General features: G+C 43.5%; 1 protein-coding gene across 4 annotated transcripts in view; it reads right to left on the bottom strand.

The window, feature by feature from the left end:
* Nucleotides 1-25620, bottom strand: part of PDZRN3 (PDZ domain containing ring finger 3) — a 268425-nt gene that overhangs the window by 70699 nt on the left and 172106 nt on the right. Inside the window, exon 1 of one of the 4 annotated variants that reach the window (XM_042235955.2) lies at nt 1-25620. This exon is cut by the window's left edge and continues 10123 nt beyond it; it is cut by the window's right edge and continues 109606 nt beyond it. The exons of the other annotated variants lie outside the window; for them this stretch is intronic. The gene's annotated coding sequence lies outside the window, so the exon portion shown is untranslated. 4 annotated transcript variants of the gene reach the window in all.

Raw genomic sequence — 25620 nt, 5'->3', positions numbered from 1 at the left:
TTTGATGGCTGGACCTCCACATAATTCAGGTGACTCACCCATGGGACGGGCAGACTCGGGCTGGGAAATATCCGCGAGAAAGCCACCGAGCAGGCACGCAGAAAACATAATTGATTTTACGGGATGAAGCAAGGGCCGCTAACAGCTTCCTTCACTCTTCACCTTTCCCCGCAGAGGAGTCCCCTCAGCGTCCCATGCTCTCTCCGTTGTTTTTGCGTTCATCTACCATGACCTACCTTGGGGCGAGGTATTTCATTACGAAAAAAGGAACAAATATATGGTTCTCTCAACAGTGGGTGTTCTTTCAAAGCTTTGCTTGCCCAAGCCATACTTCAGTCTCACTCGCTTGCACGCCAGCTCATCTTTGAATCCTACCATGTACGCTACGGACCAACCCTTCTCCATCACTGGGAGCTCACGGACTGGTAAACTTAAAAGGGTACAGATATCTGAGGACCAAGAGAATGGCCTTAGTATAATAAAACATATTGTTTTATCCGTGCATTCATTTGTTGGGACTTTAATCAGAAAAAAAAATTCAATGGACTTAATGTAAAAAGTTAAATATCAGAATGAATTTTTATTTCCAAAATACCACACTGTTCTATTTGACTCTCTTTTCAAGTATCTGGTCACTTTAAGGACAGAAAGCCCACACGCCAGGGAAGCTACAGAAGAACACGGAAACCAGGCTGCTTCTGGTCATTTCTCTGACTTTAGGAAGAAGGGTTACCTGGGGCACATCAAAGAGGACAGAGCATGTTTTCTGCTTACTTCCTTTCCAATGTGTGTGAACGTGTTCCGTTGCTCAGTCATGTCCGACTCTGCGACCCCATGGACTGTAGCCGGCCTGGCTCCTCTGTCTATGGAATTCTCCAGGCAAGAATACTGGAGTGGGTTGCCGTTTCCTTCTCCAGGGGATCTTCCAGACCCAGGGATCGAACCCACAACTGTTGCATCCCCTGCATGGGCAGGTGGCTTCTTTACTACTAAGCCCCCTGGGAGGTCCCTCCTCCTTTCCAATACTGAATTGCAATGCACCACATTGGCAGGCTTTATGGCTTACCATCTTCTTTATTTTTTAACATTAATTTATTTATTTTAATTGAAGGCTAATTCCTTTACAATATTGTAGTGGTTTCTGCCATACACTGACATCAGTTAGCCATGGGTGTTCACGTGTCCCGCATCCTGACCCCCCCTCCCACCTCCCTCCCCATCCCATCCCTCGGGGTTGTCCCAATGCACTGGCTCCGACTGCCCTGTTCCAGGCATCGAACTTGGACTGGTCATCTATTTCACATACGGTAATATACATGTTTCAATGCTATTCTCTCAAATCATCCCACCCTCACCTTTCTAAACTGAGGTATAGCTAATTTACACTGTTGTGTTAGTTTCAAGTGTCCAGCAAGTGATTCAGTTATACATATACAGGTATGTACTCTTTCCCAGATTCTTTTCCATTATACGTTATTATCAAATAGTGAATATGCTTGCCTGTGCTACACAAGTATTAATTTCCTTCCTCCTGCCTCTCTATGTACTCCTGTCAGAAGAAATGCCCTCTTCCATCTAGAAATACCCTTCCCATTCATCACCCGTGAGCACGCACCTACAGTGTGAGGGGCAACCAAGTGAAGAGTCTGAGATCAGGGCTCAGACGCCCACATTTCAAATCCCAGCTCTGCCAGTAATTCAACACACGACTGTGGGATTATGCAAGTGTCTTTCTAAGCCTCCATTTCCTCAGCTAAGCACACAGGATTGTCATGAAGCCTAACGGGAAAGCTTTTAGGAACCATTCAGGAAAGAGGCTGGCTCAGAACACTTGTGGTAAGTTCTCAGCAGATTCCTTCTTTTCATTTAAAGTTTCATTGTTCATGTCCTCCAGAGATGATGCCAAGCCCCAATTCCTTCTCTTGAGTAGCTCAGTGCCTTGGAAGGCCCTCCGACTCAGGCACTAAATCCCGCCATCAACGTTAGCTGTGCTCTGACGGATGTACGCAGAGGTGAGTGAAGAGGGAAAAGGGAGCCAGAAAAGGCTTCCCTTGAAGATCTCAACACTGATATGACTCTTATTTTCCTTCCTGGGAATGGAGCTTGTCTATGGACCACGTGCAAACGTTACATAAAAGAAAGCTTTGCAAAAAAGCGAAATCATGGCGGGGACAATCCCCCAAAACACTTAGCATAGAATTACTCAGACTGTGGGCTGCATCAGAATCCCCCCTCTCGGGAAGCGAGGATTTTCAACTTTGTTTGTAAAAGGCAGATTCCTACCCTCTATCTGCTCAGTAGACCCTCACGCCCTGTGTGTCCCGTAGGTGAATCATGAGGTGAGCACCCCGATGGTGGGGAAGGGTGGCTTCACCAACTCAGACAGACCAGAGTCGTTTTGGATGATCATCACATGTTCCTGTCTCTTTCTGCCATGATCTCTGTGGCCAGGGTGGCAAACATGCTTACAGATTAGGAAGGAAAAAAGCTGCATTTTGACATTTGCACATGGTTTAGTAAATAGTTACCTACTTTGAGGGTTTACCCCACCAAATGGTTTAAACAGTCTGCCCGTCTCTTCTTCACAAGGAAACAAATTCATGATTCTCTAGCCACCAGTGGCGAGCAAGGAACACAGGCCAGGATAATTCAGAGCCACCCCCTGGAGACATGCACAATAGCTAACTGCAAGCCAGAGAAGCCATGGAAACACCTGGAAGGATACATCCACACCTGCAGCACCAAAGTCAGAACAGGGTCTTTATATTTTGAACCAGTCACCATGACGACCACGACCCAGTTTCCACTGCCGTTGAGAACCTTCCTTTTCTCAGTGCACTGTGGTGTGTGGTGTAGCTGGTCACAAGGCTGATTTTCATGGGCCTTTGAACCTCCAATGCTTGTATGTTTCTTTGAGTTTCATTTAAAGTCTGGGTTTTGAGAGATTGGGAGAAGAAATCACAGATAATTACAGCTGAAAATATTCTCATTTCCTGGTGGCGCTAACAAGTGAAACTACAAGTAATGATGTAATCCAACTTGTCAAAAAGGAACACATGAAAAGAGGAGACAGAAGGCAGGTCAGAGCCTTGGGACCCGGCATGCCGTGTCATCTTCTAATTAACTAACTGATCCTTTAAACTGTCAAACTCGGAGAGGAACTCCCTGGCTTGGTGTCTGATTAATATTCATATGTGGGCATGGGATGCTCTGATTTAGGTCCCAGTGGTTGTAGTTAAACATCAGTCTTTAAAAAAGAGAGAAATAAAACCCTGCCTGGCCAGCCTCAGTCTCCAGGTCTTATATTCATAGGGAAATGAGGGAAGGCCATTCTGGAGTCTGTAATCCTCGGTGAGCACCAACCCTTCACGGATGCACATTGATTTCTGAATCATGATGAGGACACGTATATTGAAAAAATAATTATTTTGCTTCTGCCTCCTGGCAGTCACATTGTTAATCACACTCCGTGCCTCATTGTTAGATAAGGGAACAACGCGTGTAAAATCACACAGCATTCGGTAATATAATCAAGCATTTAATTTCAAACAAAAATAATTGAATATGTAATTTAATCAAAGCAAGCTAGAATCGATCATTTCCTTAAACTATAATAAGTGGCAACCTGGACATTTATTCATTTGGCACAGGCTGCAAAAGAATATATTCCCTTGTACTACTGACTTCCCTTAACTGAAAGATGTTTCAATTGGGTTAAATGGGCAGAAGGCCTAAACAGACATTTCTCTAAAGAAGACATACAGATGGCCACAAAGCACATGCTCAACACTGCTCATTAGTAGAGAAATGCAAATCAAAACTACAGTGAAGTACACCATTTCACACTGGTCAGAGTGGCCATCATTAAAAAGTATACAGATAATGAATGTTGGAGAGGGTATGGAGAGAAGGGAACCCTCCTACGCTGTTGGTGGGAATGTAAATTGGTACAGCCATTATGTAAAGCAGTATGGAGGTTCTTCAGAAAACTAAATAGAGAGATCCCATATGATTCAGCAGTCCCACTCCTGGGCATATACACAGACAAAGCTATAATTCGAAAAGATACCTGCACCCCTGTATTCATAGCAGCACTGTTCACAATAGCCAAGACATGGAAACAAGCTGAGTGTCTGTTGACAGGTGAATGGATAAAGAAGATGCTGTACAAAGATACAGCAGAATACTACTCAGTCATAAAAAAGAATGAAATAAGGCCATTTGCAGTGACATGGATAGACCTAGAGATTATCATACTTGGTGAAGTAAATCAGAAAGCAAAAGGCAGATACCATACGACATCATTTACATGTGGAAGCTAAAATATGACACCAGTGAATCTCTCTACGAAACAGAAACAGACTCACAGACGTAAGACCAGACCTGTGGTTGCCAAGGGGGAAGGGGAGGTGGGTGGGGATGGATTGGGAGTTTGGGATTAGCAGATGCAAACTGTTACGTACAGGATGGATAAAGAACAAGGTCCTGCTGCATTGCACAGAGAACTGTACTCAATATCCAGTGAAAACCATGATAGAAACGAACATGAAAAAGAATATACAAAAAATGTGTCAGTCCAGGATGTCAGAAGCACCTGGACCACCTACACACTTTTGGTGGAGAACGCAGCTGGCTTTAAAAAATATATAACGCATCCCAGACAGTGTCTGAATTGGGTTCACACTTCCAGCCACCAACAGCCGGGCAGGACCCCTGAGGGCTGTTGTTTTAGAAGATGCTGACATGGGAAGGGTTCTTCAGAGACACAAGACTGGCTGGGACTTTCCGTTTACTCTCAGTTCACAGTTTATTCTGATTTTTAATTTTTAATTGGAAGATAATTGCTTTACAATATTGTGTTAGTTTCTGCCATACATCGAAACATGAGTCAGCCATCGGTACACACATGTCCCTTAAAGATCTCCAAAGGAAGGATATAATTCAACCCAGTTTCACGGTGAGTTCTAACAGCACAGGCTTTCAGAAAATATTTCCCAAATCCGAATTTGCACCTTGCCTCTCATGGGATAATCCGTTCCACATTAATGTATCCTGGACTGAGATGTCACATATCTATGAGCCCTCTCTGTAGTTATTATTCTTTATCCTTAGACCTTATTTAACATTCTTCAGCCCTTGCTAAACTTAGCACTGAGCTGTTTCAACTCATATTAATAATGGGTGACACTGCTAAAGAACGCACAAATTGGGATCAGCATTCTCACACATATGGAATACAAATGGCGTGGAACAGCTACACTCAAGTCGATCCATTCAACCAACAGATACTGAGGCCTACCATGTAATCAGACACAGTAATCAGTCACAGCTCACTTCCCTTCTTAGGAGAGGGAGAAGACGAGAACATACCACATACATGCTCAATACATGTTTAATAAAAGAAGAGCTTCCTCCTAAAAAATAAATGTCTACATTCCAAGTGACTTCCAGGGCTTTCCAGGCTGAGAGGAAACTCGTGATCCAGCTGGTCTGGGACCCTCCAGACAGTCTGCTAAGAGTGGATGACAACCACCCCACAAGGTCAGGAGCATGCTGGCTGGGTCACACCCACCTGTGACAGATGAGAAGTAAAAAGCCAAAGAGGAAAAGCTGGCCCCTCAGGAGCCTCAGTCCTTCCAGCCCCCCTGGAAGAGATCATCAAAATTACTGGCCAAAAACATTCTGTTCTTACCCCCTGATGATTATTTCCAGGATGACTTAGAACGCTCATGCTCTTGAAAAAACACACAAAAAGCTGACATGCTCCAAATTCACACCCACCCACCTGTACGTGGGGTCAGGACCACTGGGGAAACCCCCCAACCAGTGCCAGGTCTGACCTGTGAATCCCACGGCAGAGAAACCCAATGCCAAGGCAGGGAAAGTCTTGACGTCTCACTTCCGAAGTCAAGGCACAGGTGCTTGCCAGGTGACATCCTGAGGTGTGTTCCCTGGAGCTGCAAATGCTCCTTCAGGTGGGGAGCAGGCATTAGGGACACCGAAACTGGCCCGATTCCACAGGCAGTAAAGTAATTAATGGTGTCTTTCAGGGCAAGCACTATAAAAAATAATTGCTCTCAAATTGTGACTGCTAATGAATGAATGGTACAGGCAATATTTGTGTTGTGGCGAGTGGATATGTGATAGAGAAAGAAGGGCCTAGAAGGAGAGGAGTATCTTGGATAAAAATACCCAAACCAGTTCATCAGTCTGGTTAACAACTCTGAATCGCCAGACCACAAATGCTGAATGTGTTGACTTTCAGCGTCCATGGGGAATAGTGCCATGGGTCAAAGAGCACACTGATTAATCCAACAGAGACCAAAGGCTGTCACTTTGGCCATGGTGCAGAGATGGGCCAGACAGGGTCACTAAAGAGAGCAAATGAACAGGAGAAAAACACCAACGCAGAATTGGTTTCAGCAAGGGGCTGAGCTGCCGACTACCTGTCTCTGTGTGACCTGATGAGGTAAAGCAGCCTTCCTCCCCAGCGCATCTGCCCACTTCTATTCAAACAGGGCTTTCCCTTCTTAAAACAATGACCTACCTGCTGCCGCCAGGTAACTCTCCCTCACGGCGGCGCCGCTGGGTATCACATGAGGTCATCTGCCTTCCTGCTACTGAATCCCACAGACACATCAACTTCTCATCATACACAGGGCCCTGTGAGCAGAGATTTAAAGATAACTCTGCCCATGTTTTTTTATTGGGAAGCCAGTTCTCATAAATAACAGGAATCCACCACTAGGATGAGCAATGAACACAGGGAGGAAACTCTGAGAGCTTAACACAACTGGGTCTTTACTGACCCGAGGATGACATAAGCAGCCGCACGTTCACGGACCAGTTTGTTCAGCTGGTTGGAACACTGCTGCGTATGAGGCCACCCTGGGGAGTCTCCTTCCCATGCGAAAAGGACAAAGCACCTCACGGCTACAGGATGAATTGTTACTCTCCACCCAAGATCCCACAGATTCGCTCTTGGGGTGGGGATGGAACAGAGGACTAAAACAAACAGCTACTATGGTAGCCTGGAAGTGGGGTCTCAAGTAGAGGGGAGGTGGGAGGTAGGGGGTGGACGGATGCCTAAGCCACAAATGCAGTTGTATTCTTTGCCACCAACAAGAACAAGAGTGTTGCCACCAGCAAGCGTTTGCTATTGCCCCCCAAAGAGACCACAAAATGTCTGTCACACACAGCTCTCCAAAACTGCCAACTGAAAGACACACTTGGGATCATTCTATTTGAATCTGCTTTCCTCTAACTGCATGGAAGGCAGAGTCATGTTCTGGAAACGCCATTCTCACAGGGAAGAAAAGTTAAGATCCAGTCAGTTCTGTCTGGGTCGGGTTTTGAGGACCTTCGCACAGTCACCGCAACTGGTGGTGGTATTCATGCACTGATCCCATACTTGGAATTTCAGAGCACAGGCTCTCTTCTGGGGGCATCATATTTCATTTGGTTTCAGGTTCTGAATTCCTCCAGTGCTATCCCCAAGACCACACTAGACACTTGACTAAAAGCATACAGTGAAATAAATTCATAAGTTATTTGCGAAGTAACAACTGGTGCCAACAAAGCAAGCTTTCCACAGGAAATTTTTCACTGGCCACAGATTTTTGTATTTTTTTGAAAGTCCACTGCAGTTGTCCTTAACTTGGTCCTCGCCTAATTTACTGGGCAGCTGTCAAACATACATGCACTCTTGTTTCATATCTGACATTTGTACAGAGAGGAATGACATTGGAAACAGGCCACGGACAGACCCACACTCTGAGGCTGAATAAATGAGAAAGAAAAAAAAAAAAAAACTGCAATGATGAGAGAAAACAGCCGGCAGAAAGCACGCTACTTCCTTCTGCGACTGGCCAGGCCTGTGTGGGCATTCATGGCAATTCTTGAAGAGTCCACAGAAATGAACTCACTCCACAATCTTTCTAAAGCACAATAATCTCAGTGTACATAAAGTAATTTTCTTCATGGTTTAAGTATCTAAAATCTCTACATACAGTTTTATAGAATCTTATGCTTTTAAACAATGCTTTTATAAAGTCAACAATGTCGATACCATAATGAAAAACAGAGTTTGAACAACTCTCTTAAATGTCTCAGAAGAGAATGCCTGATGCCTCAAACTGGGCCAAACCACACAATTCTGAAACCTCACACGCACAGACCATTGATCTCCGTGTTACCCACGAAGCATTGTTACTAAGCTAACACTCATTCTTTTTGATCTCTTTCCATTTTCTGCATTGTATTCTGTGTCTCTTATCCGCATCCAACATCAACAGGTCATTTCTCAGAGGGGTCAGTGTTGGCCAATATAAATAACCATTATAAAACCTCTAGCATGCTTTAAGTCAACAACCAAAGTGCCCTACACTGTTTAAAGAATAAATTCCAAATATTTTCACGGCAGAGGGTAGCCAAGGTCTGTAACAAGTACAGGTACAGATTACAGCGAAATAGTCAGATGGAGGCGAGCTAATCTAGCACAAAGTGTCTTATTTTTGAACCCTCTTGAAAACAAATATTGATGGCAGTGCCCCTCGGGCAGGACTATCAGCCTGGGCTCTGTACTGCAGGCATGTATGTTTCAGGAGAGTTTCACACATGTCTACCGTGTACACAAACACAAGCAGTCTCAGTCAAACCTAGAATTGCCCAGAGAGACTCAGAACAGAGAGAGGCAGTGATTCTCTTAAGTTTCTAGCTGTCCCTTCCCCATACCCCCACCAGCCCCACTCAAGCAAGGTGATGCATTGCAACATCAATGCGGCACCAAATTCTCTCTTGAAAGAGGTCATACGAAGGGGCTCAAGTGAACAGTCTGAGAGTTAACTGATATCTGGCTTTGGGAAGCACTGCATGTTTCCTTACTCTGGATGTACCTCTTCTGTCTGCCTTACCTTGGTTATTATTGGAATTATGAGCATCACCTAAGAACACAGTCATTAAGTCGGGTGGAGTAGTATCCATAAGCACTAAAGACCAAGCAAGCCAAGAATAACATTGACCATGACTGCGACGAAGACTGACATTTATTGCTGTGGAGAGATGGCTAGAATATGGAGCTGACTGAGAAACAGGAAGTTCTAAAACAAGCATGAACAGTGTGGAATCATTTTACATAGAGAACTAAACAAGGGGATTTAAAAAATGCATGAATAATAAATCAATACATAACATCTAGAGGATATTTATTCAAATCTCATCTCTGTATACTGGGAAAATAGCTGATTTTATGTCTTTATTATTATTAATAGTACTGTGTTATTTTTTGTATTGATACTTTGGCTTGCTTGATTTCTCATCCCGAGGAGATAGGTCTGAATTTCTATCCTCTGTTGTGCACTGGCTGGCCTCTCCTGAAGTTCCAACCCATTCTGTACCTCCTGTTCCAAGCTGCTGGTTTAGGTATGTACATACATTCCTACTGAATTGAACCCTTATCCTTTGGAAGTTCCCCTCCTAGTTTCACAGTAAGTTTTAATAACTGGAAAACAAACAAACAAACCTGTTTTCATATCAGAGAGAGTGCCACCGTAATTCCCAAATCATCATCATCAATATCTTTTGGGAAATACTCTGTACCATGGTGTCATGTCCTTTGATCCTTTCTGTAACTCCACACAGTAGAAACTCTTGCCTAGAATATTCTGTCTAGTTTACAGACAAGAAAGCTGGGGTCAGGAAGTTAGGTGCCTCCTCTGCATCCCACGGTAACTGCTGTAACCACAATCCAGCCTCAGCTGACCCAGCTACAGAGCTCTGGCTCTTACTGATTACCTGAGGCTGTGCTGACATTAAGAAATGGCTATCTTAATATACCCACACTGGCAGAAAAAGACACTTCAGATCGAAGAAATTAAGACATTAGCTACCTACAGAAATCTACCTTCTTGGCCTGTAGAGACTTTCAGAAGCCAGGCATATTTAATTTCCGAGCTTTCTCTCACCTGTACACAGTTACTACAGTTAATTTTTTCTAAAGATGAAAAAATGTTTCCAAAATGCTCTGAGAAGGTGGGATGTCTTACAATGGATTGTCTTTTCCAGTATTGAGCAAATAAAAGCATAAAACTGCATTTAGGCCTTCCTATCACAGATTCACTGGAGAAGGCAATGGCACCCCACTCCAGTACTCTTGCCTGGAGAATCCCAGGGACGGGGGAGCCTGGTGGGCTGCCGTCTATGGGGCTGCACAGAGTCCGACACGACTGAAGCTACTTAGCAGCAGCAGCAACAACACAGATTCACACGAGTCCAAATGTCCAGTTTCTTCACTTTCTTCATGAGGTAAATGTCCTCCTCTGACCTCCTGCTCATTTTCCTGATGATGTCTGAACAGAACATGCTGATTTGGATAATTCCACGTCCGTGTGCAAAAATAATTGATGACATCAGCATAGTTATGGGAATTAGACTTATTAGTTAATTACAGAACCAGCAGAGGGAGCACAAAGCCTGCATAAATAATAAGCATTTCTTCTGTACTTAAGAAACAGGACTGCCCTTCTTAAAGGGCAGTAGGGAGAAATATATTGAAAACTCAATTGTCAGTAGTCCAAAAGATAATCTTTGCTTTATTATAGGAGCAGTGTTAAGGTACAAATCCAACACACTGCCCATACGGTCTAAACAAAAGGTTGGCTTCTTGGGTATCCAAGAGCAAGAAGTGTGTGTGTGTGTGTGTGTGTGTGTGTGTGTGTGTGTGTGTGTGTGTGTGTGTGTGTGTGTGTGTGTGTGTGTGTGCGTGTGTGTGTGTGTGTGTGTGTGTGTGTGCGTGTGTGTGTTTTGCTTGGTATCACAGTGATAAACTACTCCATCAGTGTGTGTGTGTGTGTGTGTGTGTGCGTGTGTGTGTTTTGCTTGGTATCACAGTGATAAACTACTCCATCAGTGGTGGAATAATTAAGGTCAGATAGTGAGACTTGCCTAGAGTTGGTAAATATTTACTTCACCCTGATATCAGACCAGCTTTCATTTTAGCTTTGTTCATCCTAACAAAGTCCTGAGTGAATAGGCCCTTATTATTCTTCTAAGATGGAATCACGGTTTACATTTTATGGTTGAGTAAAATTTTGATTTAAGTCAAACAAAATAATGCCTACTGGTAAAAAATATATATATTTCTAAAAACATCTGCCTTAATTATCGCTAACATTTTAAATAAACAATCTTATTTAATATCTTTAAATGTGAAGCAAATGACGTTCATCTTCTCTTCTGGAACACTACTGATAAACAGAAAGAGACATAGGCCTTTGGAACCCTTTCATGTATAATGAAAGTCAAGAGAAAGAACACCCATTGATCCTTCAATATGTTAGGCTCACTGCTTTAAAGACATCTATGATCACCACATCACTACCACCCAATAAGATGCAAAATTTAGACAGAGATGAATAATACAACAAAGGACTTGCTTTATTTGCTACGAATTTCTTTTGTTGGTTTTAAGAAGGTAGTCTCCCCACACTTGAGTGGGAAAATTAAAAGGGAAAGAATGGTACTTATATATTGACATTTAAATTATAGGCATCCTGCTGTTGTTTAGTTGCCAATACGCATCCTAACATGACCCTAAAACACAATATTTATTTTGAAGAAGTCTCTAGGCAGGGGGTGGTGGACAGAAATTTCAGCTTTAGTTCACATGCCGAGACCCACCCAGGCTTAGGAAGGGAGAAATGTGTTGGTGAAGAATGGTGCCCATCTGGGCTCGTCTGGCCTCATGTGGGCTTAGCTGGAACAGGACACTGGGGATAGCCATGCTGCCAGGGCGCCTGCTCTTCCCATGTGGGCCCTGTGGGCTTCTGCCGACCTCTTCCACTTTGGGCCCTGTCCTGTGGGCACTGTTTCCCATCACCCCAAACCCCCTCATCCAGTGCTGCCTCACCAGGGATGGGGAGGCAGAGAGTCAGCAGCGGTTCTGCCGTAAAGAATGGAGAGGCGCTCGGATGCAGAGACTCAGGGTTCAGATGCCAATGAGGAAAACCATGCTCTGCCCTTGCTTTTTATCCTTTTTCTTGGTTGAAGGACTCTGAACACAGTGGACACTCCAGACGTGGCCCTCACCAACTAGCTGTGGTTTACCTTGGGGTGCTCTGCTTCCTTCAGCAACATGATCAGGAAACAGGAGGCAGTAGGGTGGTCCTAGCAGGTGGATTCACCTCTGTGCCCAGCAGGTGCCAGAGACTGCTCTCGTCAGGTGCCAACACCTCTCCTTCAGAGAGGAGAGCATTACTTTCTTTCACTTATTTGAAAAAATTCAAATAAGTTTATCTTACAGGGTCAGGAACTCCCTGTCCTATGCCTCAGCACAGATATTTCTGAAACTTGGTCTCCATAAGTAATTTTCCTCCAACTTTTATGCACATCTCAAGTTTTAATGTTAATCTAGGATGTACTGGACACCTATCATATACTAGTATAGCACCAGAAACCCTAGCTACATGATCTCACTTAGAACCCAAAATAATCTGATGAGTTAAGCACTCTCTATTATTCTGACTTTATCGATGCGGAACCCAGGACTCAGAGTGGTTAGGTAATTTGCCCAAAGTCACCGTGCTGGGATACAGGAGTCATGAGTCGCATTCAGATGTCTGCCTGGGAAATCTATGCCTGCCTTTTCAACTGGAGCTCAATGAATCTCTCATTTTAAGTGAAAAGGTAGATGACAATGATTAAGGAAGATGGGAAGATCTCAAGTTGTTAGAATTCTCATGCATATGTTGTGGGGGTTTGCTATGGTGGTTTTATTCAACAGAAAGTTCACTGGTTTTAAGAATTAACAGCCAAAGAATCCTGTCACTGAAAAAAAAAGGAACTGGTGAGCGAAAGACGACTGTGACAGGAATGACTGATACTAACACTCTCTGGTGAGCCCAAGTGCCTGAATTACAAGATGTGTCCTCCAACGGAAGGACCTTTCTCTTCCGTCCTGTGGCTGACGATCATTACCGACCCGATCGGCAAGCCAACAAGCCCCTCAGCTGTCGGAGTCATCAAGACCAAAATAAATAAAACCAACAGTCTGAAGCTTCAGCTTCTGATTTATCTTGACAATCCACTGGAAACTCTAGGTTTCTTACAAATTAAGAAATTTTTAAAGTCTCCTCTGGGAGCCTATTAGATTTCTGGCAAGTGTAGCCCCATCATTTTCTTTATTTACGATGCTACATTTTCCAAATGAAGAGTTTTAGCATGGAATGTGATATGAGAGCATTCCTAGTAAGCTCTTGTAATCGATCAAGAACAAAGAAACAAATTTAACAAGGCTTATTTTCATTAGTAAATGAATTTAGCACAGCTCATCTATGGATGAAACATGAATACAGGGATTCATGTTATATTTACTATTTGCTGTTGTTCAGTTGCTAAGTTATGTCTGACTCTTTGCAACCCTATGGACTGCAGCACGCCAGGCTTCCCTGACCTCCACTATCTCCCAGCATTGCTCAAGTTCATGTCCACTAAATCTGTGATGCTATCTCACCATCTCATCCTCTGCTACTCTTTTCTCCTTTTGCCTTCATTCTTTCCCAGCATCAGGGTCTCTTCTAGTGAGTCTATTACTCGTTATAATTTGTATCAAACAGTCTCAAAATGAGTCAATCAACAGACACTAGCACTGGGTCTCATCCAATCATGTAGGAAGTGGTTGAAAATCTAAACCCTATAATATTATTTTAGTGAAAAAAGCCAGCCTTAAGAAGTGCTTATTGTTCCATCAGGCCTATGCTATGTGCATAAGATTTTTATTTTTAGTATCTCATATCCATTCTTAGCCAAGTTTGCAGACAATTCAGGAAGCTGTATGAACTTAGGGTAAGCAGTATGTATGTATTTGGAGACCCAGAAATTTTATTATAAATCCTTTTTATACTGCCCACTACCCCGTTAATCGAATAGACACCAGTGATAACTGGGTTGGTGGAATGCATCTCATCAATATCTGAAGCACTAAACACCACAAATGTGTTTCTGTTAAAAATAGGTTAAAAATAGGTTTCTTCACTCATCTGTGGAGACACAATGTCTCCCCACCAGCAATCCCTAAGCGTCAAGTGTTCATGATAATTTGGAAAAGAAACCCCAATTTTTTCACCTAGATCTTGGATTTGGTCTTTGACAGAGAGATGAGGAGACACTATTATGTCATCTGGATGGTTCTGTTGCCAGTGGCTGTATCCTGGCAGAGTCCTGTCACACGTGCCTGGCAAAGTACATGTCACAGCAACTGCCGAGTCATCCACAGCCTAAGGTTCCCCAAGGACAGGGGTTCAGCCATGGGGCGGCCAGAGAAAGGGCCGCGATTCATGCCGGCAGGGGCAGGACCTGATCGGAACTGGCTTTAATTGTCTAGTTGTCATCTCTGAGATACTACTGTGTGCTGCTGTGGCTAGAGTAATGAAGAAAATAAAATACATGGGATCCCATATATTCTGGAATCCTGAAATGCTCTATTTATTTGTTCAATATTTATTAATGAGGAAAAAAAATAGAGTTCATTTTTCCTGTTTCACATTGATACAGTCTATCATTTTTTGCTCCAGCATAAATTGGGGTATGTATTCTTTCAATTACATAAAAAGCAAGGTATCAAATACACTTGAAATGATTCTTTCATTAGACATTTGAAATGATTCTTTCTTTATCCTTCTATTTTTTATTGTGAAAACCTACAGTTGGAAGGCAAGGGTAATTAGCTGAGAACAACCTGAATAGTAAATTTGCTCTAGGTGGAAAAGTCATAATTTCATCACTCAAGTGTTATAGAACTTAGGAACCTTTACAAAATAACCTGATTCCATTTAAGCTGTAGAAGTTTTCTTCCTATTGTATAAGGCAGCAAGAAGTCTGGCATTTGCGTTTGCTGCCGTCTATGGGGTCGCACAGAGTCGGACATGACTGAAGCGACTTAGCAGCAGCAGCAGCAGCATACTGGCATGTCAAGGGAAAATCAAGCCCTCGGACCCCTCTGCATGTGTTGTCAGGGGCTGGCCCTATTCTCTCAATGAAACGGCAATGGTGGCCGCCACGAAGTGGTCACCACCAGATACCAGGTCCCATGCTAAGTGCTTTGCACACAGTATCACTTTTCTCAACATCCTTTCTCCAGAAGCCAATACTGATCACACTTTTACAAATGAGAACTCAAGGTTTAGAGGGTTAAGTATTGCATCCAAAGTCAAGACCCACAGCCAGTTCTGTTTTGCTTCCAGGCTTGTGCTCTTAACCAACATACTCCATCATCGTTAGTTGCTCTGTGTGTTTTGTGACTTCTCACTGTTGACAACACCAAGGATGGAAAGGCAATGAACAGCAAAGACTGACATGAGGACAAGATTTTAGCTTTGCAAGAAAATCTGCGTATACTGCGGGGAAATAAAGCAAGCGGCAAGAAGAGGGTATCTTCTAGGGGAGCCGTGGCAGAGTGCTGGCTCTCGTGGGGCTCCCCTGCACTGTGACCTTAAGCAGGTCCCATCCTTGCTCTAGAAGACTTGGGAAGGAAAGGTCCAGCGAAATCAAGAAGTGGGCAGCTGAGCCACTCAGACCGAAGAGGCTGATCCCTATGACAGTATTTGAGAGCTAGCTAGTTACTCCGTGTCAAGACGACCCAGGATGCCGGCAGCATGGGAAGCCCTTTCACCATTCATGTGATACTATTGATTACACATTCCTCATTCTTTGAAAACTTTATACATAGATGCTTAAGAGGATTTATAACTTAGAAGTGTCTCTTTTAAAAAATCTAGACTCAGACTCTGCTCTCTGAGTTGTGTCTGTGTTTTGGTGTTTGCATCTTGAATTTCAGCCTCTCCTCTTTTTTGTTTATTTCCCTTCCTTCACCTCAGATCGATCATCCCTTTTCTATGACAAGTCACCTTCCTTAGGCATGCGGACAGAGAATGTGGACTGAACATTCACTGAGTTGTTCGTTTTCAGGCTGCAAAATATAAGGAGGACATGTGGAAAACAAGACCCTCAGTGAAACAAAATACCCTTCAGAGGTTTAAGCCTCTGAAGGGCCTGGGGTTCATGAACAAGACCTCTTCTCTATACAAGGATGGAGCCACTTGCTGAGGATGAGAATGGCTACTGGGAAGTTACAATTATTGTCATACATTATTCGTGTTTAGTGCCGGAGAAACGATTTTCCTTTTGCAATATCTCTGTCCCAATAAAATTAAGAACTTAGTGCAGGATCCAAATTCCCCCCAAAGGAGTCAGCTTACAAAAATTTACTAGCTCCACTGCCACAGGGATTTATGGTTTCCTTTTTAATAGTTGCAGTCTGATAAACCTGAGTTTCTCGGGTCACGAGGTAGATTCATTTATCTTTCTTTTGAACATTTTAAGCAAATTCCGGCCCTGCAAATGGATTGAATTTTTATATTGTGGAATAAACTACAGAACAGGGTTGGAATACACATCCAAAAATAAGAAGATCTTACAATAAAAACAGACACTGAAGTCTGTATTTTCCTGATTGTCAGTCAAGCTAATTATGTTTTACTCTGAAGCTCTGTCTATCAGGCAAGAAAGGAAAAGGCAGCTAGGGGCTCCCTGCTCACCCAGGCTGATGTTTGGGAATATAACACCAGTTTCTTCACAGCAGGAGTCTGCTGTAATTGGCAGCTCTGTTTTCTCCTACTAGAGGGTAATTCTCTAGCCAAGGAAACACAATGTTAACAAGATTTTACAAATCTGACATATGGTATCCTATCTGAAATGACCAACAAAAGTTCCTCTCTCCCCAAGCCAACAGTTATTGCTGGTTAGGGATACAAGACAGGGTGATAAAAGGAGGTAAAGGCCCCTGGAGTTCTTTTAGGGGGGCTGGTAAATCTGTGATCTTGAAAAAGGCCAATTAATAAGGAAAGGTAAGCTATTCAGTGTGGTGGTATCTCTCAAGAGATGGATGAAACGACAATAAAAACCTCGCCTGGAAGACTGGGCCTCGTTTGTGACATGCTTTCATCCCTAAGGCATTCAAGGTGAGCTCAGTAAGTCCATTAAGGTGGGGCTGGGAGTGGCAGGGCTGGTCCCCCATGTGAGTGAAAGCAGGAATCCTAAATAATGCACTAAGGACCTAGCAATGGTTCTGGGTTGATCTCATCCTCGCCCTCCACCTACAGAAACACTGGAACGAATTTTCATGGAGGGTGAAATTGCTCTGATGTGACTCCAAAAACTGCATCACAACCTAAATCTTGTTTAAAACCATAACCCCTCAATGAGATTCCTATACTCTGTTTTAACTAACAAAAAATGGCGGAAAGAATAGTCTGGTGCATAAAACCTAGGCAGAAATACATGTAGACTTTCCAAGAAAAGAGGAACAAGAGTATTTTCCTTCCCTCTTGTGCATATTAAGTGACTGACACATTGCTTCATTCTTTCTTGGCAGGATGCTGGGTAGATTCTAAAGAGGGCAAAGATGGGTTCTCAGAAAGTTATCCTGGATGCACTATGATACTAAAGAGGGCAAAGATGGGTTCTCAGAAAGTTATCCTGGATGCACTATGATACCCACACTGTAGTTACAGCCAAACGCAGGGGCCCACTGTCGGCCAATGACTCCAGCCGCAGATAGTGATCAGACTGCAGGCTCATTCGAAGGTGGGTGTAATCAAGGAGTTTACACATGAAGGGATTAATGAGCAGTTTCAAAGCACCAGGTACTTGGGAGTAAAGACACAGAGTCAGGTCAAGTCCTAATTTTCACAGGGAGTTAAACTGCTTTTTGTTACCTCCTGGTAACATATTGTTGACAATCAACTGGAATCTGCCCACGGGAAGGAAGGACGGATGACGGCGCCCTTCGTTGGTTCTGGTGTACCCAGTGCCACAGACACTGCAAATATTCCAAGAGCAGGATTTGTTTCTTCAGTGAGGTCATCTGCTCATTCACTGCACCTGCCCATTTCTTCTTTCCTTTCTGGATGTCCTACAGTAGACAGTAGCATCTGAACTATTTTTAAGTAGTACAAGGACAGACCTTGAACGAACACTGACTCACAGAACAGTTCTGCTTTCTCAAATATGCTGCTGTCCTTGAGATTATGAGGAAGTGAGAGTCTCAGTTTGGTGCTGATACATCTTGCTAATATCTGCTAACCTCAAAGGGGGATAAGAACCTCAAAATGTCCAAGAGACAGCAGAACCCAGCCAGCATCTAACAATGGGATGTTTTCATTGTATTCATTCTTATGGCTATTGCTTCTTTGATGACAAGCATGGCTGATTTGCCATTTCTAGAAGTTCGAGAAAATTTTCACTTGAAATACAGTTCCTCAAATGAAGTGAAATAAACCAATCACAAAAAACACACGTATTTTAGGATTCTACTTATATAGAGTATCTAGAGTAGTCACATTTATATAAACAGCAGAATGGTTGTCAGGGGCTAGGAGAAGGAGAGAACAGGGAATGGTCTAATGGGTATAGAGCTTCAATTCTGCAAGATGAAAAAGTTTTGGAGATTGGTTTCAGAACAATGTGAATATGCTTAACACTACTGAACTGCACTCAAGAACAGCTGAGATGGTAAATCTTACGTTATGTGTATTTTACTGCAACTGAAATAAGTGGAAGATAGAGGTAGACGAGGATGTGGCTCTGGAAGATAGATGTAATTCTGCTGGTTTTAAACATGGAAGGAGGGGCCACCAGCCAAGGAAAGCAGGCAGCCTCTAGAAGCAGGAAAACACAAGGAAACAGATTTTCCTCCAGAGCCTCAGGAAGGAGGGTAGCTCAGCTACATCTTGATTATAACCCAGTAAGACGTATTTTCGACCTCTGCCTTCCAAAACTGTAAGATGATAAATCTGCACCCTGAAATACACAGTTACTCAATGTTTTTTCTTAGAGTCAATCAGAATATATTTAGAAATGATGCTGATGGAATACATGTCTCTGAGAAAACTGTGAAGATGACATGTGAACACCTGGTGTCTGGTGAAAGATATGTACATTATCTTTTGGGCTGTAAAAGACAAACCAAGTTTTCCAAGATTTATTATATATAAGAGGCATCAGAATTATCAGGATGGATTAAAAATAGGTGTCTGACATGGTTCACATACAATTCTATGACAGGTAGTGATCTTATAGTTATTAGAAGCAAGCCCTCCCAAACTCTTTCATTATATTGACTGATGCAAATATGAACCAAAAGCTAACCTGAGGATCTGGAGGCTGCAACCTTATTAAGTTAAACCCTATCTCTGCCACTTAAAAAGAGCAAAAACTTGGACTAGTCACCTACTCTCAGAGCCTTAATTTGTGCAACTGTAAAATGGGATACTCAGCACCTCCCTTAAAAGAGCTGCTGTGAAATCAAATAAGAGAATGTATGTCAACTTTTGGCTCAGGCCTGATTCCTATTATGATTATCAGACATTATCTGTGCTCAGAGGCTCAGTCGTGTCTGACTCTCAGGAACCCCATGGACCATAGCCAGGCTCCTCTGTCTATGGGATTCTCTAGGCAAGAATACTGGAGTGGGTTATCATTTCCTCCTCCAGGGGATCTTCCCAACCCAGGGATTGAACCTGCATCTCTTGTGTCTCCTGATCCTACCAAATAGCTATTTGTTTCTGGAAACAAAAATAATTCAGCACTTCAATATAAATTCAATCTGAGCAACTCCAGCCTTTCCACATTTGGAGGCTCTCGTTAGTTGGAGTCATGGCAACCGTGGGTTTCTCTTAGATGTTGGAGCAGGCGTGCTCGTGGAGTTGGCTCTACTGTTTGGTCAGTGGAGTGAGATCACTGCCTGCTTGCTCGCTGTGCACCTGCAGTGGCTGAAGGGCCGCCCAAAAGCTTTAGCCATTTGATGTTGAAAGCCTGTTCTGAGTGCCAGGCTCCTCCATAGCTGTCATTTATCAGCAGCACAACACCCAGCGGTGTGTATTCATCAAATGTTTATTGACTTAAGCTGCAGGATTACCCCCTCCTTCTATGACATTAGAAAATACTGCTTCTGATTTAAATAGTTTTCTTTGCAGGATGGAAATAAAAAACCAAGTGCTATTATATGGCACCCATTTTCTGATTGGATGCATTGATTGAAGGTGAGCACTTACTCATGGAAATACACTGGAGGCTTTAGGCAGGGTTTCTCAAGCTCAGCACTACTGACATCTCAGGCTGGATAAGTCTATGCTGCAGCAGCTGTCCTGAGCATTACTGGATTTTAACAGCACCTTTTGCTTCTGCCTCTGAGATGCCAAGAGAGCCACCATCCCCACCCAGGACAACCAAAAGTGTCTCCAGACATGAACAGATGTGCGCTGACAAAAATCACCTCCCACTGAGAAGTACTGCATGAGTGGGTGATATTAGTACTGAGATTACTAACTGCAGCTATTTGCTGAAAAAATAATGAAAATATTTAATATAGAAAGCTATGAATAATCACTAGTTACTAGTTGTGAAATTTAAAAGAAGCATTTCCCTATTTTCAACACTGTCCAACCACCCAATAAATATAAGTTAAATGCAACAATACATAAAATGGCTTTGTAAACTATAAAACATGGTGTTAATGATTATTAACATTTCCTCAGCATGCTCGGGGACTACACGAAGGACAGGCTGCTTGAGGAGCAAACTTTTATTAAGCCAGGGCTATGTGCTCACATTATCTTATTGGAGCTTCATCCTCTGATTTTTATGGATGAAGGATCAGGATCAAGATCACTCAGCAGTACTAACACCAAGGTCAGTCAGTTGATAAGAGGCACTGGCAGGATCTAAATATAGGTCTGTAACTCTCCAAACTCACTCACTCCTGTTCTACCCACTGCCTGCCATTTGTTGCGGATGCCATTCTCAAATGGGAGAGAGACATTCATATGCTTTTTGACAAACCTTTCGAGAAACAATGGCACCTGTATCTAGAGAAGCTAGCAGGGCTGGAGTGAAATCTATAACCTGGAGCTAAAGCCATCTGAACTGGTTAAACTTAGGCCCAACTTCATGACCCAGGACCCATTAAACAAATCATCTAACCAGCTCATTACAAACTGACATCTGGAGGGTCAATTGTTAATACCTGCTATTCCTATTTTCTCCCTTAAGTATCCAGAAAATTCAGGTTCAATCGAACTATCTGGGAGAAATAAATTCCCAATTGACCTAGATAAAAAGAAGTTAGATTTTCTTTCGTAATTTTTTAAACTTAATATCTATAAGAGGTTGAAATGGGTTCCCTAAAAAAGATTAGGGTAAAGTCCTAATCTCAAGTCCCTGAGGATGTGACCTTAGTTGGAAAGAAGATTGTACTAGAGGTCATCAAGTTAAAATGAGGTCACCGGAGTGGACCCTCATCCAATATGACTGGTGTCCTTATAAAAAGGGGAAATTCTGACAAAGAGGGAAGATGATACAAAGAGACACAGGGAGAATGCCTTGCAAAGACAGAGGACTGGACTGATGCTTCTATAAGCTGAGCAATGCAAAGACTACAGCCAACCATCAGAAACCAGGAGAGCAAAGGATGGATCTGTCTACAGTTTTCTCAGAGGGAGCATGGTGGCCCTGCTAACACCTAGATTTCTGACTAACAGCCTGCAGAACTTTGAGTCAATGACTGTCTCTTTTCTAAGTCACCCAGTTTGTGACTTAATGGATAAAGGAAACAAATATTACGGCAGCCCTGGGAAACTATTTAATAGAGTGTCTATATTTCGTAAATTAATCCACTGGCAGAGTTGGGGAAATGCATTTGGTGTGTGTTCAGGGGGGCTTCTAGAATACTGTACTCATATGAGTGGAAAGCAGTCCGAGTTTTCTGGGGTGGCTCATCACTGGGCTGTGTTTGCCATATGGATGTTTTGGCCCACAGCCACGAAGTCACAGAGCCCTCACTGTGCCAGCTGGCAGCGGGGCCCTGGTCAGCCTTCTTCCTGGCTTTGCTCTCAAGGAGGCTGGGACTCCCTTGCTGTCTGTCACGAGCTGCTCCCTGAGACCTCTTTTATCCACCTCCTTATGGTGTTTCTCCAAGTCTCAGGCAGAACAGCCTCCTCGCTTTTGCCCCTAAGATCTCAAAGGGTTTATACACATAAATTCTAAGGGATCTGTAAAGATCGAATCTCAGAGTAAAACTGCATATAAATAGGTTCAGAGAAAAAAGAAACACTACTTACAAAACACAGAAACATAGGGGACATTAATGTTGTACACCCTCTGGAATGTGGGCCAAAAATGGGGATGCGTTAGCAGGCTGCAGCGAAGGAAAAACACACAAAAAAACTTTTCTCAAAGCTTCCTGTGGGAGTCTGATGTGTATGATGGGGGGAGCCCAAAGCCAGTCTCTGCGACAGCCTGGAAGGATGGGGTGCAGAGGGAGGAGGAGGGGGTTCGGGAGGGAAGGGACACACATGCCTATGCTCGATTCATGCTGATGGATGGCAGAAACCGCCACAACAGTATACAGTAATTATCCTCCAATTAAAACAAAATTAAAAAATAAATTGTAAAAAATAACTTCTTGATGTCTAATGCTGATCTATTGTCTTTGAGAGATGGCTGAGGAGCAAAATCTAGGTGGGGAGTTAGACAGCTCACTCCCAGCAGCAGGAAGCAGTGCAGAAATCGACACAGCTCCTGTCTGGTGGGCGAGGCGGGTGCTGCTACTGGGTGGTTTCAGTTCTGCCTTGGTCACAGCTGCTAGCGCCAGCTTTTGTTTATAGGTGTCCTTTCCTTCAAATCCGCCCGCAGGGGCTCGCCCACGTCATTTGTCAGGGGCTAAATAGCCCGCGGCCAAGAGTAGACATTTACTTACAGCATCTTCAGACTCTTTTAAATGGGCCTTTGGGATTCTGCTGCTGACCGCTCTGTAGCATGAGGCTAGGGGATGGGCTGCCCTGGGTGTTTGTTCTAATTGACTAACCTCGATGGTGCTGTTCAAAACCGCTGTAACCCATGCGTGCCCTCGGTCTGAAGCTTCTAATGACCTTTCTCTGGCCCTCCACACATATGGCTGAGACGATGCAAACATCATTTGGAAAAGGAGTAAATTCAATAACTCAATTACAGCTGCACCAAAGCGCCATTTATCAAACTCAGACCACAGCACTCTGTCTACTTTAGCCCTCTGGTTTTCCACGGCTAGGCATTTGGGGAAAGTCACTAATCAATTTAGGAATGATTAAATTGGAATTTGTAACACTTCCCATTATTAAACCTTCAATCTTCATTACAGCAACTTAATGATTACATCATGGTGGAGAAAAACAAATTATGGGTAGCTGGCATCGTTTAGAAAGCTGGAGCAGCAAGGAAGTTGTCAAAAACACCAAAAGTCTAATACGTGTAGGTGTGTAAACGATGGTTTGATGTATACAAGGTACACAAAATTGCTGTTCACTTCAGATAAAAATATGCATTGAAAAGGGCCTTTATTGCATTCTTTCTCTTTTTAAGAAGATTCACTTGATTTACCTGGAGTGAAAAGATGGGAGGTGGAAAACTCACAAAAATCCCATGCAAACTTGGATGTGTGCACATGAACTTTATTCAAAGAAGAAGGGCCAAAGATCCTCAAAGGGCTGGATAAATGGAGATGGTCTCTAGTACTCATTAAATCACTGGAAGTTTCTAGTACTCACTAAATCATTGGAAGTTTCCAGTACTCACTAAATCATTGGAAGTTTCCAGTACTCACTAAAATCACTGGAAGGACGTACTACTTTTCATTTTAGAGAAGGAGAAATGGAGGCTTGGAGAAGTTAAGTAACTCGGCTGGGTGTGATGGCCTGGAGCTTGGTGGAGTCTGTGTGGTCCTCAGAGTCTTGTGATCCTCGCTTACAACGTGCTGCTACTGGTCGGTGAGACCGACAGAATGGTTCCGAAGCGCCCGGAGGTCACTCTGAGATTCAAGTAGAAAAGATACCAAGGCTTCCATCTGCAGTGCGCTTTCTTTCTTGAATTCCCTGCTCTCAGGATAGCCAGTTACAATGTCATGAGCAGACCTACGTGGTAAAGAACTGAGGCTTCTTGCCAACAGCCATAGTTATGAACTCAGAAGGGGAATCTTCGAACCCAGCAGAGCCTCAGATGTCTGCAACCCCTGCAGAGAGACCCCAAACCAGAGCCACTGAGAACTTAAGCCACTCTGGGCTCCTGACATTCGGAAACCATGTGACAGAATCAACCTTGCCATTTGAAGCGCCTGAGTGTTTAAGGGACAGTACATACGAATGGGTTCTGTAAGGCCCCTACATATGAACGGGTCCAACTGCAACAGTGCATCATAAGTCCAATTTGTTTTTAAGTCCTATGAACTTAGCCAAGGCCCCAGCTAACACAGTGGGCTACACAGTACTGTATTGCAATAGGTTTCTAACACTTTTTACACCAATAATACGGTACAAACACAGAAATACAGGAAACATTTTTAATCTCACAGTATAGTACCTTGATGGAGAAGGCAATGACACCCCACTCCAGTACTCTTGCCTGGAAAATCCCATGGATGGAGGAGCCTGGAAGGCTGCAGTCCATGGGGTCGCTGAGGGTCGGACACAATTTTCACTTTTCACTTTCTTGCATTGGAGAAGGAACTGGCAACCCACTTCAGTGTTCTTGCCTGGAGAATCCCAGGGACGGGGAGCCTGGTGGGCTGCCGTCTATGGGGTCGCACAGAGTCGGACACGACTGAAGTGACTTAGCAGTAGCATAGTACCTTGAAAAGTGCCAGCTACATCACTCTTGCTTTTATGTTTCTTCCAGAGATCCTGGCCTTGAAATAAAGATACTGCATGACTGTACTCCATACAGTAAACAACAGCACAACCACTTATAGAGGATGCTCACATGTGACAATAAATAACAGACATGTGAACTCACTTATGTGACTGGACATGCAAACCCATGTTCACATCTTCGAAAGTTTGCAACTTGAAGGTTCGTAAGTAGGGGACTTGCTGTGATTTTTCATAGCCTGGTCGCACATCTTCCCAAGTGGCGTTAGTGGTAAAGAATCTGCCTTCCAATGCAAGAGATGCAGGTTCCATCCCTGGGTCACGAATATCCCCTGGAGATAGGGGATAGCAACCTGCCTCGGTATTCTTGCCTGGGAAATCCCATGGACAGAGGAGGCTGGTAGGCTATAGTCCATGGGGTCGCAAAGAGTGGGACGTGACTGAGCACAGCGCAGTCACACATCTGCTAAGCACTAGAGCCTGGATTCAAACCCAAGCTTGCCTGGCTCTCAAGTTCATGTTCTTTACCACAATCCTACTGTGTCTCCTCAGGGTTTCTGAAATCCTCTTTCATAGGAAAACATACCTTACGTCTGCTCCCCTGCTACCTTAGTAGGCTCTTTTAGACGTTGTTATGGTCTTCCCCAGCCTGCTGATCAGCAGAGAAGAAGGGCAAAAGTAACACAGCTTATCACCCAGACAGATGGGAGAAATCCCAGCGCTTAGCAGGTGTGCCCTCTTGTCCCTGCTTTTATCAGCTTTGGAAGTTTCTTTCACACACACGAGATTTTCTAAGGCCGACTGCTAACCATGGTGTTCAGTGGGAAAACACACACACTCATCTAATAATTAAACCTCATTTATGAAAAAAGGCAGAGCAGATTAAACTCAC

This window comes from Ovis aries, chromosome 19, assembly GCF_016772045.2.
Source record: "Ovis aries strain OAR_USU_Benz2616 breed Rambouillet chromosome 19, ARS-UI_Ramb_v3.0, whole genome shotgun sequence".
Taxonomy (NCBI): Eukaryota; Metazoa; Chordata; class Mammalia; order Artiodactyla; family Bovidae; genus Ovis; species Ovis aries.
Note: the sequence above shows the minus strand (reverse complement) of the source record. Positions and strands in the feature narration are given on the sequence as shown.